The sequence below is a fragment of the Macrosteles quadrilineatus genome, unplaced genomic scaffold, assembly GCF_028750875.1.
Source record: "Macrosteles quadrilineatus isolate MER2022 unplaced genomic scaffold, UCM_ALF_1.0 Scaffold_2__2_contigs__length_208266976, whole genome shotgun sequence".
Classification (NCBI taxonomy): Eukaryota; Metazoa; Arthropoda; class Insecta; order Hemiptera; family Cicadellidae; genus Macrosteles; species Macrosteles quadrilineatus.
This window is the reverse complement of record NW_026542595.1, coordinates 135493993-135511540: the sequence shown is the minus strand read 5'-3', so window position 1 is coordinate 135511540 and position 17548 is coordinate 135493993. Positions and strand designations below refer to the sequence as shown.

The 17548-nt window shown below is 34.0% G+C and overlaps 1 protein-coding gene across 3 annotated transcripts in view; it reads left to right on the top strand.

Moving 5' to 3' along the window:
• The window catches only part of LOC128985324 (apoptosis-stimulating of p53 protein 2-like), a 445246-nt gene that overhangs the window by 55074 nt on the left and 372624 nt on the right, over positions 1–17548 (top strand). For all 3 annotated transcript variants that reach the window (XM_054404718.1, XM_054404720.1, XM_054404717.1), the window contains exon 2: positions 8848–8881. The gene's annotated coding sequence lies outside the window, so the exon portion shown is untranslated. The remainder of the gene's footprint in view (positions 1–8847; positions 8882–17548) is intronic.

The following is a 17548-nucleotide window of genomic DNA, read 5'->3' as shown; positions in this document are numbered from 1 at the left end:
TCAGTGTGGTTCCACCACCAAAATAACCAGGAGAGTTTCTATTTGGTACCTTATATATTATGTTTAAGTATAATATTTGTTTCGGTGAAAAATTCTGAAAACCTTAAATATTCAACATTTATTTTGTTTACATTTGTGCAGATTGTTTACATTTGTGCAGAGAAGGCAATAAATAATAATAACATTCCTACAGCTGTTAGTTGAAACCATTTAAATGAAGCTACAGACAATTCTTCATGAAACAGTTGCTTCATATTGATCAATAAACTATTTCTTGCCATGGAGCCTAAATTACATTGAGAAAAATGAATTTTGTTTTGGTTACTATAAAAAATGTATTTTAACGTTTGACCTGATTTGTGTATAAAGTAATTCTGCTTTTATTAGTATTGAATATTCTGACTTACAAAAACATATATGTTTCAGTGAATAGCTGTGTGATATTGACAAATAAAGGTGTATTGTGAAAACCAAAGCATTCGTAAAACAGGTCTAAATATAAATCAAATGAAATTATTCCTTACACGACCTAAGAAGTGTGACAGTGCATAATCGTCAATTGTCTTAAAAGTGTTAAATATTTTAATTACTAAACATGCATTTGCAGATAATTGATATTCTCTACCCAGTTAATAATCAATAATCAATCGTTGAGATGGGGACGCCACCTAGGTGCGTATTTTAACCCAAATATGAGTGAAGGATGAGTGTAGAATGGTGTGTGATGACCTGTGTAGCTTTGTTACTGACTAAGATCAGCGGTTTCATTAGTCAGGATCATTTATTTAAAGCCCAATGATCAGGAACAACTATATCATATCAATACTATTATGCCTGCTTCGGAAAGTCCTAGAGGAAGATGATTTGCAATTTCGACTAGGCTATATCTTGATCAAACAAAACTACATGGCTTGCACCACTTTTAGCTGAACCAATCTTTCATATACATATTTCATTTGCAGATGTGGAATGTTTATTAATATTCTCTACCCAGTTACTATAACATATCAATACTATTATGCCTGCTTCGGAAAGTCCTAGAGGAAGATGATTTGCAATTTCGACTAGGCTATATCTTGAGCAAACAAAACCCCCTACATGACTTACACCATATTTAGCTGAACCAATCTTTCATATAATATTTTCCAAAGGTACTATACGTGTTAACGACCAATTTTCCACTTTTGAGAGATTTTTAGTGCTGGTGGCTGAGGAATAACTTTCATATTGTTCCAATTAAAAGGCTTGAGACGTTACTGTATTTCTTTTTATAATGTAGAAGTACACTGATTGCAGGAAACGATGATGTCTGACATTTCAATGTATCTAGAAAAGACAATTAGTTTTTCATTAGGCCTAATGTAATGGACAACTCTTTCTTTCTTAAGGAATATCTAAAAATGTTTATTTTCATACCCATTGATATAATAGAATGTAGAATGTAACCTGTTCGTAATGTGTTGTAATGTGTTGTTTTTATGTAACCTGAACAGGTGACTCAAGCAGTTTTAAAATAATGATTGTTCTGTGGAACTTTTGATTGTTTCAAACAGTTTTGCTTATCAAAAAACCTCAAGTAATTAATACATAAAAAATTATACAGTCACTAAAAATCATGAAATAATTTATTTTTGTAAAAAAAAAATACAACCGACTTCAAACGCTCTAAAAAGAATGAAATAATTTCAATTAAGTAAAGTTTTGTATTAGGCAAGCTCACGTATTTCAAGTCGGCGCGGCTCAAACTGCAAATATGATTGAAATTAAATATTGTGTGTGTATTTTGAAAATCAATAAATTGTAGCTGGATAACATAAATATATAAAAACATACTGAACTGTTTTGTTTATATATTAAAAGAAATTTTCTTGTATTTTATGTTTACTTCAGAATAAATGCATAATGAAAATAACACACACAAATGTTCTATATGAATAGGAAAATAATTTAGTTTGATATTATGACAGGGAAAAGAAGCTAGTTTAGAATGAAAAACATTACTTTTCCAAGTTAGAAACATTTAAATGCGTTATAATCTTTTTAAAGATACTCGTTAATACCACTATAATGCCGATCTCTGATTACGGTAATAAAATAACACTTAACGCATAACTATGAAAAAGACATGCAGATTAACACCTTTAGTTATAGATAGTCACCTGCAATATGGACACCCTCTTTCAATGTTGTATCAAAAATCATCATAGAGCCGCGCCGACTTAAAATACGTGAGCTTGCCTAATACAAAAGTTTACTTTATTGAAATTATTTCATTCTTTTTAGAGCGTTTAAAGTCGGTTGTATTTTTTTTACAAAAATAAATTATATTTATCTCACTGTTTTGTTGTTGTACAGTGTATTTTTAGAACACGGTGCAACAATAGTCGTTAATCATATGGCACACCGTAACTTACTAAGAAACCTTTTCAGTAGCTCCAGATTTGTATGAATTTTTATGTAAAAACTTCGTCTTACCTTTTGATTTGTTGCAACGGGACGTCTTTAAGTAGACAAACGCAAAAAATGTTTATAACTCCTTTAGCGACAACCTCCCCCCCGTCCCTTTAGCGTCTTCCTAATTTAACCTCGTTCCATGATTTACAAAGCAACATTTTCAGATTTCCATATTTCTTTCCTTTGTGTTGGAGTGAATCTCCGCATAGTTCGCAGGATTGTTGCTAGGCGTTTTATAGCAGACAAATACAACATTGTGTGACTCTTGCGTGCCTCTGAGGGCCTCCTATCAGCAAGACGAGGTCATGATGTAATGTGAGTTTTGAAGGTCCACCATTCACTGGCTTCGTGGCCTTGATGACTTACGATACGTGCGGCTTAATTCACCTGTTATTCGGCGGACAACGCTTCAAATTGTTCTAGTCATGACTCGCAAAAATGTTTCATAGAAGAGATACTTTATATTTTACATAAACTTAAATTGTCTGGAAGATTAAGAGGTTTTTTTTTACAGCGTAAGGAATCTTGCAGCCGCGGCAGAAAGTTAAGTCGTATGTATTACTGAATTACTGTCCAAAAAGCTTATTTTATAGAAACTTTAAAAAAAAAAATGTGATCGATATGTAAACCTACTCTCAACTGAGCCTAGGGGTGCCCTTACTATAGTAAAATACTTTTATCGCAGGGGGCAATGAAAGTAACAGAATATCAAGTAGGAAAGATCGAGATCGTAGTCTCGGACCATTTAAAAATGGGAATTTCGACATAACTTTCTTACACGAACGTGCATTGAACAAATTAATTAAAAACCTAACGGAGTGAGTAGAGCTTCTCTCTCATTTCCTGAATTATCGTATCTAGTTGCAACCTACGACCTCTAAAAAACGTTAAGTTAATAACCATCCATAGCATAAATAAATAAATAAATTTAGGGTTGAAATTGAGATAACTTTCGAGATACAAGCAACAAAGAACGAAATATACACGGCGTAAGGTTTCGGCTGTTTCATTCATTGTCAGTGACAAATTTGTCACGTAGTTCTAGATGCATTATGTTTTTGTCACTTAGACTGGTGAATGTAAGAAACAGAGCATTTTGCTCCAGCTGTTGGATGCAACAAGTAGTCAGCTGGCGGGACAAGCTACATCCGACATCCGGTGACCGCTGCAGCCTTCACAGCTTCCGGTCAGTAGATTACCCGCGAAAATCACACCTCGCAAACCCGCCTTTAATGAAATTTTGTATTTGTTATGTTTTGTGGGGAACTGTTTTGCTATACTTCAGCTCAGTATAAGGTGAAAATAAATGATAAGGAAAGATTAGGGAGAAATATCGTTCGCTGAATCCCCTCAAGCTGAATGAGTCGTCGTATTATATTCTCATAAGGGGGTCTCTTCTTAATTAAGATTTATTACATGCTTAACGGGAAAAATACAATTTCGTTTACAAAAATGTCCACACAAAGTTTCTCAGCTTACTAAATTTCAAGTACCAGATACCTAATAAATTTTGAAATACGTTAAAACTTGTGTGGCCGAAAGACCATTGAAAATACTATAATGTAACACTATACAAATACAGGTTTATTGTAGGCTTATTTGTGAAAGATAGACAAGAGCTTTTCTAGTCACAATGTTACAAAATACATAAATAAGCAATGATAACGTTGACACGATATAAATTTTGAAACACTACCAAACCTATAAAATTTATCCCCAAATAGATTACGAACCTTTAAACAGTTTTAGAGCCCTGTTCGGGCGGCGTTCATCAAAGAGCACACACAACCACCCAAGTATTGAGCCTGTTTCTGAGTTTACCTTGTTTGATGTATGCGGCAATTCATCACAAAAATGAGCCAATGTGTTCATTCTGTGGGGGGGGGGGGGGTTGGCGTCAAATTAAATGACGCAATCAGTCACTCAGCGATGTGTCACGGACATCCACCTAGGCAGACGTTTTTGACAAACAATTCTTCAAAGGAAAATTTGATGGGGATATGATATGAATGACAATCTTATGCAACTTAGGTGTTTTATAAAACTGGCTTTGTACGAGTAATTATAGGATTTCAGTCAGCGTGTCGGACAATCCTTGAAAGTTATGTCATGGGTTCTCATCTTGTTGACGATACTAAAATGCATAAGCGTACTTAATTCTTGCAATGCATCGGATTACGAATTGCTTGCCTTTTACATTTAGGCAAAGGGTTGGGGTCAAAATGTGGTTGGACAGATGGAAAATTGAAAGAGACCGACAATCTCTTGCATAATATTGGAAGAGAAATTGCTGTTTGTCCTAAAAGGACAAATGCACTTTTTATTCCAATGGGGCTTTTAAGTAGTTTACCCTAATTGTGAGTTTTACTATGTAAAAAGGCACTCGAGTATGTGCGCATGGAAAAGTGCAAAAGTGTCTACTGTATCTATATGCCAAATATTAGTTTGCATTTTTAATGCAATACTCAATGCAATGATTTAAATGCAATACTGTACTCATGATGTGTAAATACATTATGTGTATAAGGTTGATTTACGAATTTTATAATGTTCAAAGTTGATATTATTTTTGTTTGGAATTATTCAACGAGTTTATTAATTTGTAAGTGTTTAAAACTATGTTTAATTTAAAACGATAAATTTGTTTATGTAAATTCACCGTTTTAAATTACATTAACTAAAAGAAATGTTGTTCAACAAACTACTTTAAAATTTTTATCTAAAGCTTGCGTTGGTAAAATGTGTTCTGAGTTTAATATTTACATAAATGTTTCGATGAAATTAATGTTAATAATGACGTAAGCTAACATAATTTTTCGTGTGTTCTCCACTAATCGGATTATCAGGCAAATTGTTTAATTAACGAATTGTTTCGAACAAAAACACTTCAGTTAGGCGTGGGACAGGAAATGCTGTCTGGTTGGTTTAACACACATCTTGTAGTATTTCGTGTGGATTAGCTAATTAGACATTGAGTCTCTTATTTTTTTACTAATCTTTATACTTTTAACCACCTAAAAAACAAAGAGCGCTCTACGTAACAGATTAGCACGTTTAGACGTAAGAAAGTTGTTCTACGTTCAGATTAGCAAACAACTTACGATTCGGTGTGAATCATCGGTGAAATCCATTCACACCCAGGCCGACAATTAACACAGGCTGTGTAGGTTTAATTCAATTTAGCAACAGGTTATTAAGTAGTTAGAGCCTCCCACTAGTACGCCCTACCAATACCACCTCGGTCCGCGAACGTAGAATGCAAGCTGTGCGATTTACGCAACGTAAACTAACTTGGCGGATAGTTTATGAGAGAAAAGGAGTGTTAGGATAACAGTTTGAACCTTAAATTCCATATCCTGTCGTCAGTAGCTTAAACGTTGACATAGTTTTCATAGTTTGCGGGGATTTTAAAACAAAAAATGCCCCCTTTATGTTTTGATTTACTGTGATTGAAGTTTTAATCAGGATGTTGTATACCCGTGGAGTCATGAGTTATAGAAAGTGTAATAGGTCATATTAGTTCTAAGTATGATTGTCCAGTATGTCATTTTAGTCCAGATGTTTTAGCGTGATCGAATAACAAATAAACATACACAATCTCAATTTGGTAATATTGTAGATAACAATATAACTTACCATTACTCCATACTTTGCCTATAGCAAAATCAGAGGGTGATATAAAAAACTACATCTGATCGAAATTTCATTGCTAAATATTTTCACGATTTAAAAACCTCACCCACCTGTACGTAGTTACATTCAAATTACCAAAAGTGTGTTATGCCAAACGACTAGCACATGTCACGCACGTACTACCATGCCATTAAGGACAAATTGCCCAGCGGCTCGTAGTGGAAGGACCTTCTAGAGGTCCTGGGGCCGTGTTGAGGTGCTCCTACAAGCCTCAAGGTACAAGGTCGTGAAACTTGGGAGTGTAGAAGCTCGGTCACTGCGATAGATACTCTAGACTATATCAGGTCAGATTACAGGACATCACACCCAGAGGTGCGGTTAGGGACGATATTGGGTAAAAAACAAATAACATGATACAGCTTTCGTCTTCCAAGCCTCCAATAAACCCTGCTGCACATGAACCCTTATTCATAAAAAAATTGTTTATAATGATTATTAACTTGTTTAGTAGAGGGTACAAGGGCATGCTTAGAATTAGCGGAGGGAAAAGAAGAGGATTATATCTGACAACTTCGTATTCATCCTATGGATTTTACCTTGTACACTATAATTAAGACAAGGAAATCCGAAATCCCAACCAATCAAGGAACATATTTTGTTAGTACAGTGCTAACATTGACTATGTTCTAAGCGTAAACAATGAGCGCCCATCTAAATAATTTTATATAGGAGTAAGGGGGTCTGGGGGCACTTAATATTTTCCGTAAAGAGGGGGTCGGAGCCTCCTCCGGAAAATAGTTAAAATATTTATATTCTAATGTTTGATTTTACGCATTTCTCACAATGCGTGGATTATTAGTTTTATGTTTTTAGTGCACAATATAAAGAAGTTGGTTGATTCAAGGTCTTATAGAGGGGGGCTTGAGCCCCCACTAGCTTATATTGATGGATGCCCATGGCCTAATCAAGTTCCTGTAAAACTAATACCCTCAATAGTAGCCCAATCTATGATAATCCACTCCTATCTCGTAGCACCATCTGCAGCTGGTCCATAAATATATAATTTTCATTGTACAGTTCATTTTCATTTTTTTTTTTTTTGAATAATTGATAATAATAAATATTTACTCTCTGTCACTTTATCCACTTTTATAGCATTATACCTTAGACTTTGGTTCTATGAAATTAACTTAAGGAGATCAAAGGCGTGGGAAAGCAAACGGGAAAGTTTTGATCTGGCTTCCAAACCTTTGGCACTTCTAAAGACTCTCCGAGCTTCATCGCAAATCTAAAATAGAATTAATGTAAAAAGATGGAGGTAACCCCAACCAAATGTGAGTTTTTACAATGTAGTTTTGCTGCTTCTTGTGATATAAATATATAAACTTTGCTATGTCTGCAATGTGTAAAATGTTTTATACTAACTTTTAATTATTTATGGACTTGTAAGCTCAGCAAATATGTACACATTTAATAATATAAGCAAAATAGGTGCTTCTAACCATACCTATAGCAATTAACACTAGTTTGGGTTGTTGAAAAAGTTATAAATGTGGTAATCAGTGAATGTAGTTTTCTTGGGTTATCGTGTCTCTACATTCAAGATACTCAAGACAATTCATTGTGCACTTAATAGATAAAAGTTATGTATTTACAACCCACTAGGTCCATATTTTGCCGTGATATCTCAACATTATATCACAGTAAAAGGCGTACCACAAACATTTAAAAAGTTACAAAAACTTAAAGGTAGTATTTGTTTATTTTTTTTTCTATAAATAATTTTTTTTCTAAATAAAATACTCACCTTACTGATTAAATTTCTGCCTAATAGCCCCAATCTGCTGCAATTTTCCTACCTTTAATGTCTTAATTGCCACGTACTGTTTTCTTAAATCTCGATTAAGTATGTTAATAATGTGTAAATAATATGTGCATGAGACTCCCTATATAATTACATAAATTTGTTACACTTTATCAAGGAGAACAAGTACGTAGAAAGGATATGCGTAGTATATCAAATTAGACAACAGTAAAGTTGTATCTCGTGCCGTGTTAACAAAGTGTTCGTACACAATACGTTAAACAGTATATTCATGGTACATCCATACAGTATACAATACGTTTATAACATGTGTATGCACATTGGATATACACATGGGAAATCCTACAGGATGTCTACCCGGTGTGTACTATTTGCCAGTCAGGATGATTAATTCAGTGAGAACGGCCTTGGCTGTCAAAATATGTCCTGACCTTCACGCTGGAATTACTTAGAAGGCATCCTGAATCGTTTTATTATGATTACATGTTTTTAACCAAGTTTTCCTATAGCTTGTAATAAAATAAAACACCTCACCGGAGCAAACCTGTAGACTAATCGATTTTCCATTTAACTGGTTTTATTATCATTAAAAAATTCTCTTTAGCCCTTTGCGGTTCCGACTGCTCTAATGGCAAACTATACTCCGTGAAAAATGGCAAAACAATTTGACCTCAATAAATTGTTAGATTTATTTTCTAATTGAACATTAATTTTAATGAGTACGTATATTTGCTTAATAAAGTTAGTAAAGTGTGTTTTTCATTATTGTGATACTGATCGTCAATTTCATTGATGATTATTATTTTAGAGATGTATTAGTGTCATTTAACTTGTCACGTTTGAAAATACCATTTTTTTAGTTATACTATAAATGTTTATCTGGTTATATGGCTTTCATTATACTTGTTTTAACAGTGTATTGTTATCTATTCCAGATGGTCGCAGGAGAAACGATGTACAGATGACTCGGTAAGAAACCTTTTTCACTTCTTGTTAATGATAAATGTGTACAAAACAAATTGTGTCCTCATCCCTAATACTTTTTATACTTTTAGTACTTTACAATGAAATGGTTACCATACAAAGTAAGTATTTTAAGCCATGTATGAATGGAGATGAGTGTAGGATGAGTGGCGCGATTAGTGACTAAGGCCGATATATTCCTTAGACACAGCTGTTAAATAATAGCCCATAATGGCAACTTTTGGTACAACAATTGGTATTAACGAATTGGTCTAATTATCAGGATAGTACTGCGGATAGACGTAGTACTCACTAGTGCGGACGTTAATCCACACCAGATAGTATCGCATCCACAGTTTGAGTACGGTATCAAAACAAATTTGAGGTTTGACTAAGTTTTTCTGCATTTACTAGAAGAAACACGGATGGTCTGATTTTTATAGCTCAGAGCTTCTGTAATGCAGGCTCGAATATACATTCACAAAACACCAAATACCTAAAGCTACCAAAAGAGACCAAAAGCTATGTAAAAGTGTCATGACCCGTTAATTTAACAGAAGTTACTTTGCGCTGCAGATCCACTTGAAAATATGATATTCCTTTAATGTGAAAAGGACTTTTTATGAATTCGACAGCTCCTTCCATCCAGAGGTGAAAGATGAGTTTGGTGCGAGAACGAGCTGGTCGGGAAGATCTTGATTGAATTATTAATGATTAAAGGACCTATGCCCTACAATGACCGCCCTTGTGAATAGCACACTTTACTTAAAGTATGAACACGTGAAAAATTACAATACACGAAAATACTAGGGTATAGAATCAATACTTGGATTGTTTGTATGGGGTTTTGGATGTTCTCCAATACAGTATAAGCATTGAGAGACCACCTTTTTGTTCTAGGTAATGCACTTACAACTAACCTCTGTACCAGCAGTGATAATTTTAATCCTCAAGCATAATTTTTTTTCTTTGGCTATTCTTAACTTCTTGTGATTTAAAAAGAATAATTGAACTTTTTTAATTGCCTGTCTTCATCCCCTTAATTGCTATTACATTAAAGTGCCCACATTTTTAAGAGACCAGCACTTAAATTACTAAACCAACCGTGATGATATTTAGTAGTTCAACAGGAAAGGATTTTAGAGCAGTTTATCGAGAGGAATGTTACTCAAGCTATTGCAGAAACTAACCTTATTAAAATCTATTGTAAAATACACTAACAATTATTTGAAAAATATAAGGACGTCTCAAAATGGACCCTAGACACACTATGTTTAATGTCTTAAAAAGCAACCTCTTTGGCGTAACAGCTATGCTCTTCACCAAACGTATCAACCTTAATTTTTAAATGAATGTCTTCAAATCTTCTTAAATACATTGAACACAAACACAACACGTACACGGTAGACATTTAACATAGTTGGCCGGCCGGCGCACGTCACTGAACTGGTCGACGATGACTGTTTACCACACACAGGGGGTACTATAATAAATGTCTATCGTGTTCGTGTTGTGTTTGTGTCCAACTTAATTTTTTGTTGAAGAATAGTAGATTAAATATGTGTCTAGTACCCAACGAATGGATAGCGAACTAGGGGTACATCGCAATTCATTTCCTAAGGTCCCGAGTTAAAATCCAGCCAATCGCCAATGAATAGTCATGTAATCATTTTTACGTCATGACATTCCACGTCCCTCAAAGCATAGTCTGAACATACAAGTAACGTGTGTCTCAAGTACATGTAATATAAAAATCCAGGCTAGAAGCCTACCGTCCTAGGATGTGAAGGTAGGATAAAAACATCTTGCCAAACAACATTCCTAAAATCAAAAATAGTCCAATAAACTTTTTACTCAACCATCTATTTTCCTGGTTCCTAGGAATACCATCCTTATTGCTCCAATTATCGGTTGGATTAAAAACATCTTCGCCTACCTTAGTGACATTTCCATCTAGTCCCGGAGACAAAGCCGATGGTTCAGCTACGCTCAGCGCTGTCTGAGCCAGTTTTTGCTATGTAGCCTAGATGCCACTACATGCCGCCTATCCTGTCCTGTGCGTGGTCTGAGAACTAACTAGTGGCTCTAGGAACTGGCTGATCCTTGTTACTGAATTGCAGGAAAAACTGGTGTGAACGTTTATAGTCCTCGTCTTTGCCCAATTACTGGAAACAGTTATGAATCTCTGCTGAAAAGATGTATATTTATGCTGACGTGTGTAGGGTTGTACAAAATTCATCCTATGTGGTCGTGATGGTTTAGTAGATGATGAGTCTATTGTAATTATGCTAGTTATGTACTCTTCAGCATAGCTACAATATATGTTGAAAGGAGTGTTTAGACTGCAGAAAAGGCTGAGGATAGTTTCGGAATTGCGGCTGAGAAAATTGAGTAAACAAAGATTTGAAGGAGTTAGGCTTTCTCATGATACACTTCCTCTAAACCTGGATGTAACAATATACAATTTACTATTACTACTACATTCATGAAAGTTTATTTAAGAAAAAAGAGGCAGAGACAATTATCAAACTCAACTACGTCGACAAGTCGAGTTCAAGCATTTGCTGTCTCACATTCCGAGAAAAAAATCCTTGATGACATTAAATAAACTGAATTAAAAAAAAATCTAGACCTAAACGATTTTTGGTGGCCAATGCCCTGTATTTAGCCGACAATTTCAAAACAACATCTGGGATATCAACATTTTAGAAAATTTTTCGGAAATCATTTAGACAATAGCAATAAGTTTGTTAAAAAAAAGTGTAATATAACGTGGATTGTCTTTCCCAATAAAGTATGTATTTAAAGATTGTAATGCGATGCGATGCGACTTAAATAAACGAATACTTTCGTTTTGCTTCTTAATTAACGTTAATCCATTGATTATAAATACTTAAATTCGACGTTTTTCATTCTGATGTAAATGTTGAAGCATTTTTAATGACTTATCGGTGATCTGTAGTGATAGTAAGTATGTAATGTGTTCTATTTGTCTTTTTACAAACAATCAATGTTCATCGTAATTAAATTTAGGTTTTTAAGTTGGTAGCGCTGAAAACCCGCAGTTTATTATCTGTAATGTAGGGTTTACGTGAAAAGAAGAATAACAAGAGCAAAGAATAACAAGCTATAAACAAAGCAGATACCGCAATTGGATTAAAAGTAAACAATCCGCGGAGTTTGCATGACAATTCATCACAAATGTTTATTTTGGGAAAATATTTTTCTGTTCAAAACTTTTGAAACCGTTAATGAATCAATCACCGTTTTGTGTATCATTATATTTTGCTGGTCATGTTTTACAAATTATCAAAAGTACTGTAACCCTTATCTGAGTTATATTATTTATCCTTGCCCCATTATGGTGTAATCCTTATCCTTATTCATAATACTGAAAATAACTATTTTGTAGCCTATAACTGTGTAAGTTATTATGTTTACAATTTCTGCGAATCCATCATATCTCATAGTAAGACTTGGTCCCAGGACCGATTTACTTTTTCGTTTCGATGTCCCCGGAGGCCTCATTCATTAAAATTATCATTTATATGTGTCCATTAAAATGATAACTCAAATAAAAATTATGTAATTTTCATGAAATTTGGCACAAACGTGCAAACGTCTGTTCATTCTAACGAGTTCGCGAACCAGTATGGACGGACTACTTAACAAGGGTTTACTTAAGATTTTATGGGATAAATATTATACAACCTATTACCATCAATTAATTACATTACAATTTCAAATTACCTATTTTTATGTCATACCAGCCACGCCTTCAATGGACCGTTTTCGCTATGTTTATTCACACCAATCAGGTGAGATCTGCAAGTCATCTGTAGTCAATGTAATCAGCATACAATACCGGACCCGCCCACTGCGGCCGTGTCCTTCATACGTTAAATGGATTCTTCCATCCTGATAACATTGACTAATCAGAAGGAAATATACTAGAATGACAGACCAAAAGTTGATTGTTTGTTTTCTTTTCTGTTTTTATTTATTTTTGTATGTTTTGCGAATAGAACTTGTACATCTAAAGGCATAGGCATTTAGATACCTAGATAATAGCTTTGACTATATAGTCAATGATAATAGCTAACAAATACAGGGTGAGACAGTAAAACGGCACAATTTTGAAAAATCACAAATAATTCATTTAGAAAAAAGGACAGTTTTTTTAACATAAATCCAACATGACTGGAAATTAATGTTCCACCTTAAAAAGAATTATATTTCGTAATACAGTGTCAGTAAAATGGCGTACTTGGTTTTGTACACATTGTTGAATTATGAATTGAAATCAGCCCATGACGTTTTTAGCGTTTGCATAACGTCTGCAATCGTTTTATAGCGCTTTGTCGTGCTAGCAGTGGCTTCAAGTTCTTCACCCAAAGCACAGAAAACGTACGTTTTCTGTGCCCAAAGGAGAATAGCTTTCCTGGATTGCACGGAAGCCCACGGCGATAGATTGAACTCGCAACGGTTAGTGCGCTGAGCACAAACCATAATCCACTATTTTGTAATATGCCTTTACAGCAAACGCGTGTTGTGCAATCGTCCAACGCTACATGACTACTGAAATTTCCACTTTTTTAGACGCCTATGTTCGTTTTCAACGTACTCTAACAGCCCCCAATTCCTTGTCAGCCGGTATCGTAACCGTGCCGTTTCACTGCCTCACCCTGTATTAGGTGGCGAGAATTAGTTCTTCTAGTGGTTAGTTCTTAGAATTGAAATGATTCACTTTACAGAATTATTTACTTAATTTACAGCTTTCGTTTTCTTCACAACACTAGTAACGGACCAATGAGGTTCAAGGATTGAGAGAAAATTGTAAAATTGTAATGCTTCGGACGTCAACTGAACAGCTATTAAGACCAAAAACGATCGTAAGTAAAATAGTGTACTCGCGTAAGTAGTCTTTACACGATCGTTGTATAAAGTACTATTACATTTCCGTAAAATGAACTCAATTTGGAATTAAAGTACATTTGAACGGTTCCAAAATATTTTAAAATGAATAAAGAAGTTTCGTTCGGCCACATAAAAGGTTGACATATCACGATTGCCGTTTTGTGTTACTGGATGTTTGATGTTTGAGTGTTTTATGTCACTTAATACAATCAAATAAAGAGGCATATGCACATGTATTTGATTCAAGGTGTCAAGAATGTGTTTCCAACACTTACGTGAAACTATCTTTAAAAAATTATTAAAACTTACTAATTTACAAATAGATTTGAAGGTGATATTTGTTGATTATCATCTTTTACCTCCATTAAATATATTTAAAAAAAACTCAATGGCTTGTATTAAATCAAACCATTTTCATGGAAGTCATGTGAAGAGAAATCATGAGTTAAAACAGCAGTCAGAAGAGACATTAGTTAAAAGTTAAAGACCACTCCGGTGACCGCAGTGCGTCCTTTTAACTATTCACTTCTTGGTCATTTCACTGTCGTTTCTCTGATTCCGGCGGGAAAGTGTAAGCTCTGTAATGAACAATATTGTTGAAACTTCCTAAGTATTTTAAATTGTTTTAACAAACGGCCAAGTTAAAATCAAAATTATGTATACTATGGCATTTTGAGCCTCACCGAAGAAATTTGTTGTTAGAAAAGGTTGGAGTCAGGAAATAATATAATTCATGTAGAGCATGCTTACATGATGTTATTCATAAGGTTAAAGTTCACAACAGAAGTACACAATGCATGAGTAAAACTTATGTAAGTATGAAGTACCAGGAGACCGAGCAAGCTCGGATTGAATTAAACAAAAATTTTAGTAGATAAGTTATTTTACTAAATTAAAGCTATTTACTATGTACGTTTACCAATGTAAACCAATTTTATATTATAAAATTAAAATATTTTGATACATCTTTATAAATACTGTACATAGATTGCTATACAAATTACATGCATCAGCTTTATTAACAGCAGCTACAAAAAGGTATACTAAAATCGGTACTTTAAAGGGTTGTATTGTGGAAACTTGACTTTCCCAGCCTTGTGACCAACTCCAATCGATTTCTCGTGGCTAAATACCCCATAATAACAGAATAATTTAAAAATCCTCGGACGAAAATAAATGTTTGTCCGTACACGCGCTTGTTATAGATTATAGTACATGATTTTACTTAAATAATAATGAAATATAAACAAAAATGTTGATACGCACTGTTACCTGTTGTATTATTGAGCTAAATATATCCAATTACTTTGTCAACATTTAGTGACTGGGAGAGGTATAACTTGTTTGAAATGAAAGATGAGAAGACAAAGTATGATGGGCGAATCATCGCTGGTTTAAGGTATAATGGTGCTATGGGCTCTCGGCCAAATGTTTTCTCTTCCTGACGGGATAAAATGTTTAGTGCTAACGGTTGTGTGCTGCCATTGAGAAAGTTATACTCGAAATACAATAAACTATACTGAAGATTGAGTTGTAACATCATATATGAAAATTTCAGCTCAAATGTTCCTTTTATTTGTCATAACTATTTCAAATAAATATGTTTAACGCTTAAGCAAATACAATCGTCAATTGACTACAAAATATCTTAATTTTTGTACGAAATTTATGTTCTTGATTTTAAGTAAACTCATCATTAAAAATATTCGACGGGCGATAGTTAGTTTAGTTCGCTGTTTTCCTCGTGTATAATTGGAAGGTAGTTTTTATCTCAAAGTTTAATGAGGTAAAGTTTGTGAATACAAATATTTGAAAAGGTTATCAGATCGTCAGTAAATCTACAATCCTCTTAAATATCCAGTTGGTGAACCTTGGTAATTAGCTATTAACAAAAGTAAGTGTCATGTCGTCGAAAGGGTGAACCACTTCGTTTTATATTGTAATAATATATTATAATGTAATTGGTTTATAGCTGTACGATACAGTTTATTAAAATATTATGTTTTGGTTATCTGAATTAATTATTGTGTACTGTGTACAACGATGTAATATTACCTGCATATGACAGGTATATTTATTATGTATTTAGCAATAAGTTGAATTAATTGATAAACAATTCAAACATAAAGGTTTCGTACTGAACACAGGTTTCAGAAAATGTAAACCTTAAGTGCAACATTTGAATCAGTTGTCGCCATCGAAGATAATGTCGTACTGATACTTGCAGAAGACAAGTAAATCAAGATGATGGGTTTTCAATAGATCAAATCATTTTTTGATATATTCTCTTACCTACAAGAAATTGTTGTATCTAATTTGGAATGTCAAACAATTTAAACAGACCATTACATATTTATTTGTCCTAAGCTTATAGGGAAGGTGTTAGGTTTTAAGTTCGATTACGGATTTAAAATTAGTTACGATAACTTTTTGTATAAGAGATACACCCCTCCACTAAGAGCAATGTGTTAATTTTTGTTTGAGTGAAAGTTTTAAGGTCTTTAAATTAGTGTAATGACTTAAACCTATTTTGAAATGTCGACAGAGTTTATTGATTTGAGGTTAGTGAAAATACTTTAATCTCAGGTTTTCCCTTAAACGGGTCAGTCTCGTGAGGATAAAAATTTCATCCCCATTGAAAGAGTACAATCTGCCCTTAATTTAACCGTTTCTTGTCATTAAAATTTGATAAATTGAGTAATACAAATTATGAATTGTGTGACGTCGGTGGCTCAGTTGATAGAACGATCAACCTACGTCCATTGCAGCGATTTCTTGAGTTCGTGTCCTGTTGTTCGCCACAAAGTTGAATCAATATTGTTCACTTTTAGCGAATTTCCCTATAGGGAAGTAGCTATTACCGTAGGTCTCATGGTAAGACCTAGGCCCGGGACCGATTTACTTTTTCATTTTGATGTCCCCAGAGGCCAAAAACACCATTCGTTCAAATTTTTATATATCTATATATATATATGTGTGTGTCCATCCGCACAATAACTTGAGTAATTTTTGTCCGATTTTGATAAAATTTGCTTTGAAGGTGTAGGGCGGGATAAACTCGAACGAGTTCGCGAACCAGCATGATCGGACTATGGGAACGGGGGTTTACGAGGGGTTTTATGGGGTAAAAATAGGTTTTTCCCATTTTTGACCCAAAAAAAATAAAATTTTGCAAAATCTTTTCAAACCATTTTGTAGAGCTTAAAAAAACAAATAATTTAGTATATTGAAGTGTTACTATGCGCCTAAGGGTTACGGAGAAAATTCCAAAAAAATGTAAATTTTAAATTCCCATGTTATTCTTATGGAGAATGAGTAAACTGTTGTAGTTTGCTTGTTTATGAACATATTTTGATCAAATTTGGAAAATGTTTTTATTTCTTACTAACTATTAACATTTTACAAAAAAAGTTTTACCCTCCCTGATGCAGCAAACCTAAGTATCTGTTAAAATAATTCTATTTAAATAGGAAATAAATGTTAAATTTTTAAGTAGACATTTTAGTGTAAATCCAATCAGACATATGGAAATTCGCTTAGTCTGCAGGTTTGCTGCGGCGGGGGTATTTTGTTCTGTATCGGTCACCCTTTGCTGGATACGTTCCACGCCCATACCTCGGAACCATGTAGATGGGCAAATGCAAGGTTAAACAAAAACATCAAATCTCCTGAAACAAGTAAAAATATTTAAATACATTGCGGTACACGAAAACAACGTTGCATATTTTACAACATATTTCAGGTGTAAATTTGATT